Raw genomic sequence first — 16,952 nt, forward strand, 5'->3', positions numbered from 1 at the left:
AGGGGAAGTGAATAGGCCTCTTTAAAAGGTAGTCAGGGGGATGGACCCTTTAATAGAAAGAGGTGCTTAATAAATGCTTATTCCTTTTTTTCCTCTTTACTAATTCTTGCCATGAGAGAGCACATGAGAGCTCCAGAGTCAGTGTCTATGTCCAAGTACTAAGATATTCTCTTTTCTTACCTCTATCAACAAAATATCAACCTTGATTACCTATTTTCTTTTCAGGGAAATTCTAGAGACCATTCCTGATGCTGACATGAAAGAAGAGGAACATCATAATTCCTCAGAGAAGCATCTAATGTCAAGATGGGGTAATGAGAAATCCAAGTAGAATAGTCTTTCATCACCTTATCCTAAGCTATCATCACAGTCTCCTAACCCTTTACTCTGTCTCTTTTTCTCATACTCACACTTCCAGATTAATCTTGCTCATTCTCAGTTCTGATGCTGTCACTATCTTGCCACTATCACGCCTGAATGAAACTTGAAATCCTTAGCCTTACACAAAAGCTCTTCAGCAATCTGTCCTTATCCTATCTTTTCAGCATTATTTCTCAATGCTTCATTATATAAACTTTCTGGTTCAGAAAATTTCTCTATTCACTGTCTATAGGGTGGTGATTCTGGTGGCACAGTGGTAGAACACTGAGCCTGAATTCAAATCCAGCCTAAGAAATTTACTAGCTATATGACCCTGGGCAAGTCAACCTCTGTTTGTCTCAAGTATAGAACGAGGACAATAATAGAACCTACCTTCCAAGGTTTTTGTGAAGATCAAATGAGATAATATTTGTAAACATATTAGCACAGTAGCTAATAGGTATTTAATAACTTATTTCCTTCCTCCTTGAAAGCAGGAACTGTGTTTTGTCTTTCTTTGTATTCCTTGCACTTAGCACAGTGCCTAACACGTAGTTGGTGCTTAATAAAAGCTAATTTACTGACAGCTGTGAAGTTTTGCTGATTTCACCTTCACAATATCTCTCTTAGGTATTCTCTTCTCTTCACTCACATAGGTGCTATCTTAGTTCAGGCTCCCATTATCTGAACTTAATGAATCACCTTAATAAATGCTAGTTGATTGGCTGTCATCTTTTTACAGAAAATGCTGAAGTTTATATTTCCCTTCTTGAAATATCTCTTAAACTTCAGATTTCCATTTCTAATTCTTTATAAGTGTCTCTAACTTGATGACTTGCCAGTTTCTCAAGATCAATATCCCTTGCACCAATAAATGGTAAAATGGATGGAATATTGGACCTGAGGCAGAAGGAGCTTAGTTCAACACCAAAGTCTATTCTTTGTTTAGGGGAGCTTAGTGGCATAGTGGAAAATGCGCTGGGCCTGGACTCAAGATTCACCTTCCTGAGTTCAAATCTGATCTCAGACACTTACTAGCTATGTTATCCTGGGCAAATCACCTACCCTTGTTTGCCCTCAGCCTGTAAAAAACTGTAAAATTATCTGGAGAAGGGAATGGCAAGCCACTCCAATATATTTTTGCCAAGAAAATCCCAAATGAGGTCACTGAGAGTTGGAAAATCAAAAAAACAACAACAAATTCTTTGTTTCTTGTTTTTTGATTATTTTGTTATTTGGGGGTTTTTTGTATTCATCTCTTTGAATAAACAAAGTAATCCAAATGCATTCATCAGGATAATCCTCCTTGTCTCTTCATTTTCAGGACTATTTGAAAACTATTCTAATTATCAAAGACAATATGACAATATGTCTTAAGTCACCCATGGTCAGTCACCCAAGTTCCTTAGGCATTTGTGCGTGATCTAAATGAGCAGATGAAATACAGTCAGTGTGGAAAAATCAGTTTTTTACTCCTCCCTAAGCCTGATTTTTCACATTGTAAGGAAAACTTAAGAGGAAAAAATCATGCAAATATTTAAATTCATTTTTCTGTGCAATGACATGTAAACAAGGGAAAAAATGTCATTGTTGTAAACGGAGAAGTGCTGCTGGTAGCTGCTTTACAGCCTGGCTTGGGGACAGTGTAATAACAGAGTGGAGATAGCAAAGATCTCCCCCAATAACTCTTCCCTTACTTTTACATTGTTTCTCTGCCCCTGCATCTTGTTTTTTGGTATTGCTTTCAAGCTCTTAGGGATAAGCTGCCATGAAGGCTATTGGATGTGGTCATCAGTATGTCATGGAGATGAGCATAAGCCTTGATCCAAAGTGAATGCATAGGAGACAAGAGTTACCTTTTATGCTTCATGATCCAGGAATGTGGTTTCCTCACCTAGGATGAAGAAATAAACCTGATGCAGTCATGATCACACCATTTGCTCACATTACCTGAGAGAACATTGAGCACTTTATGCCTCTGATGAGTTTGATACAGTGACAGTAGCAATGTAGCAAACTATTATGCCTTGATATGAATATGAGAAAATCAGATTTGTTCTTTCCCTGAATATTTTTCATATTTAACATTTATTTCCAGAAATAGCTCCATGAACAAAACCAGAAGTGACTTCCTTGGTATCCCCTTTCAGTTCTTTAAAAGATGAACAGTCAGATCTGGAGAGGTGCCAAAATGAGTTCCTCAGACCAAATTGATAGACAAGAATAGAAACACATACAGGTGAGAGCCAGTGGTCTGTCTCTTCATTTCCTTCTGTCCCAAGCAGAGTCATGCATTAGTGTATATAACTCAGAGAAAGAAGAAGTAATACTCTCAGTCCAGATGAAGCTCCCTGTTTCTTTTCTTCCCTCTACTTCCCTCCATTCTCTTCAGTTCCTTTCTCCTTCCTTCTTTCATCTCCTCTTTCCTTTCCTAAATAGTGTTGTTTCATCTCAATGATGTTCCTGCTTACCATAAATATTGAATGATGTTTCATAATCAGATTTGTCTCATGCTTCTGTGCTGTCTCGGGGTTATGTAAATATCAGAATCAGTCTCTTCCCAGTTGCTCCTTTTTTGACAAGGGATAAAGGAGGTAATTGATATGTGTAGAAATTGTAATACATGTGCTACTGTGCAAACTGGGAATCCTTTGAAGCTTCTTCTCACCTACTGTAATAGTCTCCCTTTTTGCTTCCCAGAGTTCATTTACCTATGCTTGGTTTCTACCACTGGCCTGATACTGGGCTTGGTTTTTCTGAGAAGTGACGTGACTGTTGATATTGAATCTGGTATCTGGAATCAGTATCTAGATTGAACTCAGAAGCAAAGCTGGATGATTGCTGGCCCACTGTTTCATATCACAGTTGATCCTGAGGTTGTGACTGATGTGCATCTCCCTCATTTTGTGTACCTCCAAGTTAAAGAGATATGAGGTGAAAATCTTATTGTGATAGCAAGGCATAACAACTTGTGCAGCTACAGACCTAATGGGCTGGTAAATGAATGGATGACTAGTGGTTTAAAACTATCTACCTGAGGGGCGGAGCCAAGATGGCGAAGTAGAAAGACGCACATACACATAGCTCCGAACCCACAACTCACAGAACGGCTAGAGGGGACTAACTCACGGCGAATTCTGCACCCAGAGGCCACGGAATATTGGAGCCAGGGAGATTTCTGTTCCGGAGAGACCCGCAAACCTCTCGCGGGGGGTCCTTCGCGCTGTGGACTGGGCGCCACGACTGCGAGCTGAGTGCAGCCCTGCAGCGGCCATGACACCGTGAGGAAAAGATCCGAGCAGGCTACGGAGACGGGATCTCCAGCGGCCACGCGGGTCCCTCCACCCACAGAGGGACTTGCAAATCTCTTGCAAAAGGTCCGTCGCGCTGCAGACGCGGAGCCCAGTCCAGGCCTGCGGCAGCCGGGGCTCTGAGAGGTACAGATCCGAGCAGGCTTCAGGGACGGGATATCCAGCGGCAGCACAAGCCCCCCCACCCACAGGTGACGAGGGTCGGTGAGAGAGTCTCTTTGGCGGGTCGAGAGGGGAGTGGGGTGTCCCCATGGCTCGGCCCCCCCGGGGAGATAGAAGCTGAGAGGTGGCTGCAGACAGGGGCTCCCCAAGCAGGCGGGAGCCTGGATCCATTGTGGAAGGTCTGTGCATAAACCCCCCGAGGGAACGGTGCCTGAGAGGCGGCCCTGCCCCGACCTGACAATCTGAATTTAATTCTCACACTGAATGGCAGCCCTGCCCCCGCCAAAAGCCCTAAGATGGGAAGCAGCATTTGAATCTCAGTCCCCAAACGCTGGCTGGGAGGATCAGGAGGTGAGGTGGGTGTGAGGAGAATATTCAGAGGTCAAGCCACTGGCTGGGGAGAATGCCCAGAAAAGGGAAAAGAAATAAAACTTTTGAAGGGTACTTTCTCGGAGAAAAGACACTTCCTCCCTTCCTTTCTGACAAGGAAGAACAATGCTTACCATCAGGCAAAGACACAGAAATCAAGGATTCTGTGTCCCAGCCCACCCAATGGGCTCAGGCCATGGAAGAGCTCAAAAAGAATTTTGAAAATCAAGTTAGAGAGGTGGAGGAAAAACTGGGAAGAGAAATGAGAGGGATGAAAGAGAAGCATGAAAAGCAGATCAGCTCCCTGCTAAAGGAGAACCAAAAAAATGTTGAAGAAATTAACATCTTGAAAACTAGCCTAACTCAATTGGCAAAAGAGGTTCAAAAAGCCAATGAGGAGAAGAATGCTTTCAAAAGCAGAATTAGCCAAATGGAAAAGGAGATTCAAAAGCTCACTGAAGAAAATAGATCTTTCAAAACTGGAATGGTACAGATAGACGCTAAGGATTTTATGAGAAAGACAGATATTACAGAACATAGCGAGAAGATTCGAAAAATGGAAGATAATGTGAAATATCTTATTGGAAAAACAACTGACCTGGAAAATAGAATCAGGAGAGACAATGTAAAAATTCTGGGACTACCTGAAAACCATGATCTAAAGAAGAGCCTAGACATCATCTTCCATGAAATTATCAAGGAAAACTGCCCTGAGATTCTAGAACCAGAGGGCAAAATAAATATTCAAGGAATCCGCAGAACACCGCATGAAAGAGATCCAGAAAGAGAAACTCCTAGGAACATTGTGGCCAAATTTCAGAATTCCTAGGTGAAAGAGAAAATATTGCAAGCAGCTAGAAAGAAACAATTCAAGTATTGTGGAAATACAATCAGGATAACACAAGATCTAGCACCCTCTACATTAAGGGATCGAAGGGAATGGAATAGGATATTCCAGAAGTCAAAGGAACTAGGACTAAAACCAAGAATCACCTACCCAGCAAAACTGAGTATAATACTTCAGGAGAAAAAATGGTCTTTCAATGAAATAGAGGATTTTCAAATTTTCTTGATGAAAAGACCAGAGCTGGAAAGAAAATTTGACTTTCTAACACAAGAATGAAGAGAACCATGAAAAGGTGAACAGCAAAGAGAAGTCATAAGGGACTTACTAAAGTTGAACTGTTTACATTCCTACATGGAAAGACAATATTTGTAAGTCTTGAAACATTTCAGTATCTGGGTACTGGGTGGGAGTACATACACACACATGCACACACGCACACATACATAGAGACAGAGTGCACAGAGTGATTTGAAGAGGATGGGATCATATCTTAAAAAAAATGAAATCAAGCAGTGAGAGAGAAATATTGGGAGGAGAAAGGGAGAAGTTGAATGGGGCAAATTATCTCTCATAAAAGAGGCAAGCAAAAGACTTATTAGTGGAGGGATAAAGAGGGGAGGCAAGAGAAAAACATGAGGTCTACTCTCATCACATTCCACTAAAGGAAAGAATAAAATGCACACTCATTTTGATAGGAAAACCTGTCTCATAATACAGGAGAGTGGGGGACAGGGGCACAAGCGGCGTGGGGGGGAGGATGGAGGGGAGGGCATGGGGAGGAGAATGCAATCCGAGGCCAACACTCATGGGGAGGGAAAGGATCTTAAGAGAATAGAAGTAATGGGGGACAGGATAGGATGGAGGGAAATATAGTTAGTCCTATACAATACAACTAGTATGGAAATCATTTGCAAAACTACACAGAATTGGCCTATATTGAATTGCTTGTCTCACAAGGGGAAGGGGTGGAGAGGGAGGGAGCTAAAGAAGTTGGAACTCAAAGTGTTAGGATCAAATGTAATGTTCTTACCACTGGGAAATAAGAAATACAGGTTAAGGGGTTAAGAAAGCTATCTGGCCCTACAGGACAAAAGAGAAAACGGAGACAAGGGCAGGGAGGGAGGATAGAGGAGAGAGCAGATTGGTCACAGGGGCAACTAGAATGCTTGGGTTTGGGGGGGGAGGGGATAAAAGGGGAGAAAATTTGTAACTCAAAATTTTGTGAAAATAAATGTTAAAAGTTAAATAAAAAAAAAATAAAACTATCTAGTTTAGAATATGCCTATATTGTAAGAGAAACAAAAACTGAGAGAAGGGCATCCAGATTGCAGAACATAAAGGCTCACTATCTCACGCCACAGTTTCTTCTAAACATTTGTTGGCAATCATGATAGACATGGCAATGATAATGACTGAAGTGATGATGATGATAATTATGATGATGAGGACAGTGAAGATAGTAACACTGGAAGAGGGAGTAGTGGTCATGATAATGATAATGATCATCATGGTTTCACATATAGTATGTGTATCCAAATGGATGATAATTGACACTTACTTTGGTGAGCACAGATAAGACCCTTTTATGATATTTATTTTCTTGACCTGTTTAAATGAGTGATTGCCATCATCATCATCATTACCATCATCATCATCATCATCATTATTCTGTCATCTTCCCCTAGACAGAATCTAAAGATAACAGGAATAAGTATAAAGTCGTCTTTGACTCAGGTTAAGAAAAATAACTGCTCAAGTACAAGATGAACAAAATATGGACACATGATTTTTTGTGAAAAAGACATGGGGTTTTAGTAGAATGAAAGCTCAGTATTAGTGGACTTCAAGATCAATATCATTTCTTTGCAGCATTTGAAACTGTGGACTATCTGATTTTTCTGGGTAATATCTCCTTGCTTAGAATCTGTTATATGGTATTTTCAAGATTGTCCTCATCTCTAAGACCATTTGTCAGTAACATGGATGGGGATTATGGTGAAGCTAGAAGTGGTTATCTAGTTAACTCAATACTTTGGCAGTGTATGGTACTGAGCTGTCTGCATATAAGTGATAAACATACTGGGTTGCAGAGCTATGTTACCAATGCTTCCATCACATCACACAAAGAACCTATTTTGAAAGGTCATATGCAAAAGTTCTATTGTCAAAACAGGGATACTGCCTCTACTTGCCCTGATGTGAGTAGAGCTCATGGTAGTATAGGCTTACAGAGCAAGTTTAGTAAATGATACAACTACATTCTATAAATATTATATTATATAATGTTAATATTATAGCGGATATTCCTCTAATGTGGCAAACTGCGATTATGCTCTAGATTGCCATTCTTTTTCAATGTGAATTAACTCTTATGACTTATCCTCATAGATAAGGTAAAGGCCTTTTTCATTAAGACATTAAGAAGTGCAGTCCCTGTGATAAAGGAGAATAGTTTCCCTTTTGGAAAGCAATCATCAAGATTTAAACAGAATTCCTTGATATTTTTGTGTAATAACAAAAAATAACTCCCATTTGTTCCCAGTGCGATGAAGCTAAGGGAGTCAAACAACACAGCTTCAAGGGACTGAACAACTGGAAGAAGAGAAGCAAAAATGAGTGACAAAAGACATAATAAAAATAACCACTAAAACATAAAATTATTAAGAGATAAAGGCTGAATACAAACCTGACATACAAGCAGGTAAACCAATAGAGAAGGCCCTGAAAACAGAAAAATGAGTAAACTTCAGAGAAATCAAAGCATATTAAAGAAATATAGAATATAAAGGAAAATGGGCCAGTAGTACCTGATGAAAGACAAAATGCCGTGGCCTTTCCAGAGATTGAGAAACAAGAACAAAAAATTCCAATATAGTAAAGAATAAAAAGAAAATTCAAAATATAAGTAATTAGAAATGAATATAGGTCAGATATTAGTTACCAATGCCAAATTTAAAAAGAATTAGCAAGGAAGAAAAACTGAAGTAGGAGTTATGAGAAATAACAAGAGATTTAGAATGCAAAAATACAGAAGGAAAATAGCAGAAGTAAAAAGCAATGTTAAAGAAACACATGCATTTTTTATAAATCCCAAGTGACTGATTTTCTACAAATCCAAAGTCACAGGATGATCAGAAGCAATTTAAGAATGATAGGTTTCCCCAAAGAACCTAACAAATGAAAAAACCTAAATGTCACCTGCAGGAAATAACTCAATAAAACTGTCCAGAAATTTTGAAAACAAACAACAAAACAGCGATTTAGAGAATGCACAAATCATTTTAGGGATGTAGAGTAGGAAGTGAATAGGGAAAGAATTTGTATGTACTTGAAACTCCAAAACATCTAGTAGTCAAATTTAATAATTTCAAGGACAAACAAAGATAGATACAATTATAAAGCATAAAGACCATTTAAATATTTGCAGAGATGTGCATACTTGTGACTGGACCAAGCTAACAATAAAAATCATGGTTACTAAAGTTAATATACAGATTTAGTGTTATGACAATGAAACCACCACGTGTATTCTTTATAGAGTTGGAAAAAAATTATATTTGGAAGAACAAAAGTTTAAAGGAAACAGTAATTTATGAGAAGCACAAATGACTGGAGAATAATAACAATTCGTAATCTCAAATCATGTTTATAGTACTCCTTTGTTAACAGTAATCATCTAATCTATTTTGAGCTAGTTTAAAAGAAAAAGCAGACTGGGAAGAAGATAAGGAAGAAAAGATAAAAAAGAAAAATAAACAACTGAACTCATTTGTTCCATCAAGCCAATTGTTCAGTAATTCTAAGAACATAAATTACTTGGTAATAAAGTCCTGTCTGACAAGAAGCATTGGGAAAACTGAAAATCTATTTGGTAAAAATGAGATTTAGAACAACATATACTATAGTATTTGCCTCATATACTATGGTAAGCTCAAAATGGAAATACAAGTTGAATATAAAAGGTCAAAGCATAAAACAATTAAATGAGAATAAGATCAGGTATTTTTTTCAAGAAATCACAATTTTTCCATAGGTACTTCTCACAAACCATGACAAGGTAGTGAATTCTTTTTAAGAATCTATTTTTATTCTTCAAGTAACAAGTCTTTTATTTTTTAATTTGTCCACTACTTACTTACCCCACCTCCAACCCCAAATGAGCAAATTTAGCAAAGAAGGAAGAAGGGAGGTCTATAATTATCTCAGCAACATAATTTTTTAAAACCTAATTTATTTTTGTTTTCAACATTCATTTCTTTAAGATTGTGAATTCCAAATTTTCTCCTCATTTCTGATGTCTAGGCTCTTTTTTGATCACAGCTTTCAGGCAGTCCAAAAATTTTTAAATTGTCTCTCCCGGATCTGTCTTCCAGATTAGAGCTTTTTTCCAATGACATATGTCACATTATCTCCTATTTTTTCATTGTTTTGGTTCTTTTTTGGTTTTGTAATTTCTTGATTTCTCATAAAGTCATTAGCTTCCATCTTGCTTCATTCTAACCTTTAAGGAATTATTTTCTTCACTGAGCTTTTAGACCTCCTTTTCCATTTGGCCAATTCTGATTTTTAAGGCATTCTTTTCCTAATTGGTTTTTTGGACCTCTTTTGCCATTTGGGTTAGTTTATTTTTTAAGGTGTTATGTTCTTCAGTATATTTTGGGTCTCCTTTAGCAAGCTGTTGACTTGTTTTTCATGATTTTCATGTATCACTCATTTCTCTTCCCAATTCTTCCTCTATTTCTCTTACTTGATTTTCAAAATCCTTTTAGAGCTTTTACATGACCTGCAACCAATTTATATTTTTTCTTGGAGGCTTTTGATGTAGGAGCTTTGACTTTTCTTCTGGTTGTATGTTTTGATCTTCTTTGTTACCAAAGTAAGATTTTACAATCTGAGTTTCTTATTTTGTTTTTTACACTGTTGCTCATCTTCCCAGCCAAATATTTCACTTTCTAACTCTTTGTCAAGGTAGAACTGTGTTTCCAGTAGGGTGTGGGGGTGGGGTGGGTGTACTACTCCAGGCTTCAGGGGTTTTGTATCAGCCACTTCATCCCCCACTGTTTATGGACCCAGAGGTATAGAAGTAGTTACTGCTGCTGCTACCACTACTACCTCTGCAGCCCTGGGTCTGGGGCCAGACCCCAACCAGACCAGCTCCTTTTTCATTCAGGTCCCACAGAGTTTTCCCACCAACCTTCTATGCTGTCTTTGGCATTTATGGGTTGAGAAGGCTGGAAACTGCCACAGCTGCCAGTGATTCAGTCCCTTGAGGCCTGCTCTAGCCCTATCTGGGCTAGCTTGGCCCAGGCAGGACAGCATTCCACTCCCATCTTGGTGAAATATAGCCTTCCTGTCAACCTTCCAGGTTGTCTTGGGCTGGATATTTGTTTCACTGTCATTTTGTGGGAGCTGTAACTCTAGAATTTGTTTAGAGTCATTTTTACAGGTATTTGGAGGGGTTTGGGGGAGAATTCAAGCAAATCCCTAATTTTATTCCACCATTTTGGCTCCACCCCAGCAATAGATACTCTCTACTTGATTTTTCTTGAGTATACAGTTAGGTTAAACTCTTTTAAGCAATCATGGATTTCATTTAGGAGTCTGCATTGTTGAAATCAAAACAGTATCATTTGACAACAGAACTATCTAGAGAACCTCATAATCTATAGGAAATCTCTATGCTGAATTGCCTCCATGATAGTAGCAAATGTTCATTCCCTGTTTGTGCCTCACTCAATAATATTAGTCAGAATAACAATTTTATATCCATTGTTATATCTTTCAAGCAATCAAATATTTTGTTGTTGTTTCATTTCGTTTTGTGTGTGAGACTGGATCTCCCTATCTCTTCCAAACCAGAAGTACAGCAGCTACTCATAGGTCCACTTCCAATGGTGAGTGGCACAAAACTTTGAACCTACTTGGTTTTTCCAGTTTGGGCCAGTTCATCTCTCTTCAAGTAGCCTTGTTGACTTCCATTCCTAGGGGCTCACCATATTGGTGTCAGACTTAGATATCCTACCGGCTTTATTTTACTTTACCTTAGCTTTACTGCATCTCAGGACTCTCAAACTCAAAAGATTCACTAACTTCAGCCTCCTCTAGTAGCCCTGCAGATCCTTAGCACCATCAGCTTTTCTACTAATCTACCAATAATAATGAAAAAATAAAGGAAATTGCCTAGAAATGAAATACATTTTTTATTTTTATTTGATAAGTTACCATGGTCAAAGAATTTACCAGCTACATGGTAATTAGCCTTTCCATACATAACTACACTAATTGTCAATAAACAGTCTATTGCTGAGACCAGGCTTGACCAGTATGACAGTAATTGATATAGCTTATACTCTACTGGAATAATCTTTAAGGACCCAGAGTCAACTCCACAAAAAATAATCAAAACCTAAAGAAACATTAAACTCAAACATATTAACTTGAGTAATTTTATAAAATATGCAAGGTTCTTAGCAGTATTATGACCAATTATTAATCAGTATTTACTAATACATACTTTTCTGTCTTGGCCAGCTTGTGATTTTCAGTATTAATTTATCTTTCTACTCATTTTCCTTAATTTTATCTCAAAAAACTGTCCAAGAAATTTGCTTTTAACTTACTGCTTTTGTTGAATTTCCTCTTTTTAAATGAGAGATCTGACTCTATTTGTATCCATAGCAGAGATCTTCAGTTCCACTGAGGTCACACAAAGAAAGTGGTCCTTGACTACTAAGAGATATATAAGGAGAGAGGAAACGTGAAGAAATTTTTATTGAAACTCTGACAGGAGGAAAATTTGATGTCTCCTTGTTCAAAACTGCCCACTCTAAAGAGGAAGGTATGGTCCTGGAGAATCCAATGAGAGTGCAGCACTTTCATGCCATCCTGGAAAACCCTAGCTTGTCTTCCATGGGAATTCTACTGGGAATTATGCATTCTACCTTGAAATTCATTCCCATTTATTCCATTTCTCTGATATACTGCCATCTTGGGGCTGAGGACACCACATGCAACCTGTACCTAATCCCCAGTGACTGTACAATAAAGAAGATAAGCTTAAATCATCCTAAGTATGAATCAGCAAAAAGTACTTAGAGCTTAAAGAAGCTGACAAGCTCATCCTCCCCTTACATCCCCTAGTGTGACATCAGTTCTGTGGTGAAGGCCACTGACATGTACAGCAATATATTGTTGCCTTGCTGTGTGCCCTTCTGGGACAAATAGGAATTTTTCATGTTGAAAATTTTTCTTTCCCTTTCTTCAGGCTATAGACGAAGAAGAAGAAAAGTTCCACTTTTTATGCTTGCATAAACCATCTCCCAGTAACCCCAGTCCTGGCTCTTGTTTCTTAGTATCTGGATCAAAACGCTTGGAAATAATGTCTGCAGTAAGTGATATTGCTTGATTGCATCCTGTGGTAAAAGCACTTCTTTTTTACTCAAACCAATTCAGTGAATCTCAGCAAAATCCTCTGGCTCGGTATGCATCTCTATCATAATTCCTAAGGTTTTTGGTGATATATATATATATATATATATATATATATATATATATATATATATATATATATATATATATATGTTAATTTTGCTAAGTCATTTGATATGAGGATTTGAGTTACTTTAAAATAACTTTGAAGTAAATATACAATTTTAATGTTTTAATATAATCCTTTATTGTAAGGATATGACCTTGCTCTGCCATACTTGGTTTGATTTGGTTCTTTTCTGAGAATCTGTAATGTATACATACTACTGTTGTTTCTTCCCTCCAGGAACTAGAACTCTGCTACCAGAGTGCTGGGGAATGTCAATTTTTCCCTGAGATTTATTCCAGCAATGTGAAGGAAAAAATCAGTTTGGATCTGAGACACCCAAATGGGACACTGGTGTGGGAGACACTGGTGAGATTAAGTAAGACATTCAATGATGAGTCGCAAGAATGTCTGTGTGTGTGTGTGTGTGTGTGTGTGTGTGTGTGTGTATGTGTGTGTGTAAGTCTGCATAAGCATAGGTATCTACACATTATTACTTTGGAACCGCATCAGCTCCCATAAACTCAATTATCATGTCTATGTTGATGATTTTAGAATATTTTTATCCTAACTTCCCTGGTGACTTCCAATCTCACATGTCCGACTGTCTTTCAGAAATCTCAGACTGCATGTCTGATAGATATTTTAAACTCAGCATGCACAAAAATGAACTGATTATCTCTCCTCCTAAACACTGCCCACTTCCAAACTTCCCTATTACTGTAGAGGCAACATCATCCTCGCAGTCCCTCAGGCTCACAACCTACATGTCATCCTCAACATCCTTCCCCCCATATCCAATCTGCCAAGGACTGTTGATTTCACCTTTTCGACTTCTATCAGATATATCCCCTTCACTCCTCTCATACTGCCACCTCTCTAGTGCAAATCCTCACTATCTCACCCTTAAGCCTATAGCAAAACATTTCTGGTGAGTTGGCCTGCCTCATCTCTCCCCATTCCAATCCATCCTCCATTCATCCACTAAAGTGATTTTGCTAAAGCAGATGTCTTATCATGTTACCTTCCTAATAAACTTCACTGACTCCTTAGTGTGTCATGGATCACATACAAACTTTCTTAGCATTTAAAGCCCTTCATAATCTAACCAATGCCACCCCTCTTCTCCTACCCCTTCTATCTTTCCAGTCTTCTTACACCTTATTCTCCATCATGTACTCCTTAAACTGATGATATTCCATCTCTTAGCTCTAGACATTTTCTGTGGCTGTGATTCATGCCTGGAATGCTCTCTCCCTCCTGGCTTCCCTGGCTCCTTCAAGTACCAATTAAAATACCACTTTCTACAGGAAGGCTTTCCCAATCCTTCTTAATTCTAGTAACTTCCTTCTGTTGATTATTTCTTCTTTATCCTATATGTAGCCTGTAGGTATATAGTTGCTTGTTGTTTCCTCCATTAGATTATGAGCTACTTGAAGGGCAGGGACTATCTTTTGCTTTTTTTTGTTTGTTTGTTTTGTATCTCTGATGCTTAGCGCAGTGCTTGGCATTTACCTAGTAGGTGCTTAATAAATTTTTGACTGACTAAAAGGAAATAAGGGGAGATGTGCAGTCCTTGTAGATAAATGGCCCCATCCTTACTGATCATTAATTTGGGAATGGCTTTTACTAAATGAAGAATGGTTACTGTGTGTCTTATTCAGCCCATTCTAATGTTTTTAAGGTCAGCAGAAGTATTAAGCAGGAAAATAACTCCACCTTACCTCTTATAGTAACACACAGGGAGCATCAAATTAATTTTAATATTACTAATGTATATGCAACATGATGCTTCCCTGAGTGCTATTGAGAGCACCAAACAAGCTAAAGTCCTTCATTCTAGAAATGCTTTTTTGCTTTATGAGTCCCATGATAAAAAGCACAATTCATAGAAGTTGGGGTCCTAGCTGCCACAGCCTTCACTTTTTACTTAGTCTTTAGTATTATTCATTCTAAGGTGAGAATAACAGGTTTCCTTACCACCTTATAGTGACTTCTGCTTTCATTTGGGCCTTTCTTCCTTTTCAAACTCTTCCAGACCCATTGTAATCAGAACATCACCTTACCCTGCCAAGACTAGCGGCCCTGCGAGCATCAGACATCAATCCAAAATTTGATTTATACCTCATTACTTTTTTCTCTCTCCCAGATCTTGGACTTGCTTGTGCACCAGTCTTTTCAGCTCCTTCAGGTTAATATTAGAGCAAGGTTCAGGTAATTCCCATCGCCTACCCTCCCCTTTTCTCCTCCACTGTAATAGGTCTTTCATGGGTCTTTATGTGAAATAATTTGCCCTACTTTTGACTAGGTAAAAGAGGCCATTCTTTGCCTTGTTTTTTATTTAGCTTTAATCACTGAAAGGGCGTTGCTCCAGTCAAACTGAGATCCTCAAAAGACCTTAGCTTAAAAAGGCGAGGTCTCCCACTGAATCTAAGGCCATCTCCAGTTGTCTTGATCTATATCTTACCAATGGGCCCAGATGGCTGGGAAGAAGAAAGTGAAGCTGGGGACTCAGTACAACCCTCCCTCATTTAAATCCAATTCACTTCCAAATCATGGCATCACCTTCCTGATGTCATGGTCCTCTTTGAGAACAAAGGACAAACAACAACATTGTTATAGATACGCAGATGTGGATCTTGGGCAACAATTTCATTAATGAGGGGTTGGGGGAAAGATGATTTATCCAGAAAGGGCATAATGTGTTAAGGCACAGTCACAAATGGTATCACAAAAAGTCTTAGGGTAGAACTAAGCTTCTGTAGCTTAAAATTGCAGTTAAAACTTTTGGAATAATAGCCTATATATCACAAGAGTTCAGAAAAAAAACACAACACGAAGTGGTTTAGTAATGCCAAGTTCCTGGATCCATACTGATGAAAAAGGGAAAGTACTGACAGGCCATGTCTCTCTGGCAAAGCTGATTGGGGTTGGGGGAGAATTAGATTTCGGGCACATCACAGTGAAAAGGCCTGGTGACTTCCACAGATTATGGAGATGTTCACTTCTAAGTTGACTGTACTTACTACAGAAAGTGCTAGGGCTTCAATGAGCATAAACCTTAAGGATAGATTAGTTGTTGCTCCAGATGCTGAGGATGGAAGAAGAAACAGGAGATAAGGAGCCTACATTTAATTTTAGAAAGTTAAGGGAAATAAGAGGCAGGAGGCCATGGTAGTGACTCAAACTATTAATTACTACATTATTTCTACCTCTCTGCCAGCATCAGAAGCTCCATCAGTCTCTCCCCTTATTCTGTTCCTCTAGGACTTCACTTTGTTGACCAACACAGGGATCAGATAATTTCTTGGGTAACATCAGTGGACATGAGCCTCATCAAAATTTACAGCAAATTCCTCAGTAATGAGGAGTATGAGCACATACGGGCAGAGAAAATTAATCCCGATAAAATGAGACAACTCTTTAGTTTTAGCATTTCTTGGGAAAGGAACTACAAAGACTATTTGTATGAGGTTCTAAAAAAGACACATCTTTACCTAGTGAATGAAATACAGAACACTGAAAAGGCATCAGTGAAAAAGCCACTGGAGGCTAATGACATTGCCACTTCTCCTCATAAGCTAAATTAGGCTAATGTCCAGTCACTGAGCAGCAGCTGATGAAAATTTTTACAAAGTTCAAAAACTGACTAGAGCAATGTAGATCACAAGACTGTGGTTTATGTTGAAATTTAATTAGAAACATCAATATTTTCACATTTTAAATGATCTTTCAAATTTTCCTCTAAGTTTACAGCAATTATATTTAATAAGTATATAAAATATAAAGCTTAAGACTGCACTAAAACTTTTGGGACATTTTGTATATAAAGCAGATACAAGGCACCTTTGGAGAGGAGTGCACTAGCAGTCTGGGGAGCAAGAAAATCCTCCATAGAAGGTGGTTAATGAGCTGAATCTTAAAGGTGAGAAGAGACAGCAGTTCAGGCACAGGGGCAAAGAAAGAAGAAGAGGGTGTTGTGTTGGGGAACAGAAAATAAGCCAGCATAGCTGAATTTTAATGTGAAGGTGAGCAATATATAAGAAGGCTAGAAAGGCAGGATGTAGCCAGGTTGTGAAGACCTTTAAACACCAAACTGAGAATTTTATTTTTGATTCTAAAGGGAGTAGTCCATCTTATCCCAACAAACTGCACCCAATTTGTAACTGACAGGATCATACATGTGTGCTGTAAGTGTAAACCATAGTCACAATAAGATGGAGTGGAGCTAATTCTGGCAATTTCCCCCTCCTGCTTGTTCCTTCAGAGTACTTACTGAGAAAACTTTAGCAAGTTTTAAAACCTGCCAAATTCATAACTTTTCCTTTCCCCCTTCTAAGAGCTAGAGATGTGGGAGAAAAACAGAGCC

Source organism: Notamacropus eugenii, chromosome 5 (genome assembly GCF_028372415.1).
Source record: "Notamacropus eugenii isolate mMacEug1 chromosome 5, mMacEug1.pri_v2, whole genome shotgun sequence".
In the NCBI taxonomy this organism is placed as follows: Eukaryota; Metazoa; Chordata; class Mammalia; order Diprotodontia; family Macropodidae; genus Notamacropus; species Notamacropus eugenii.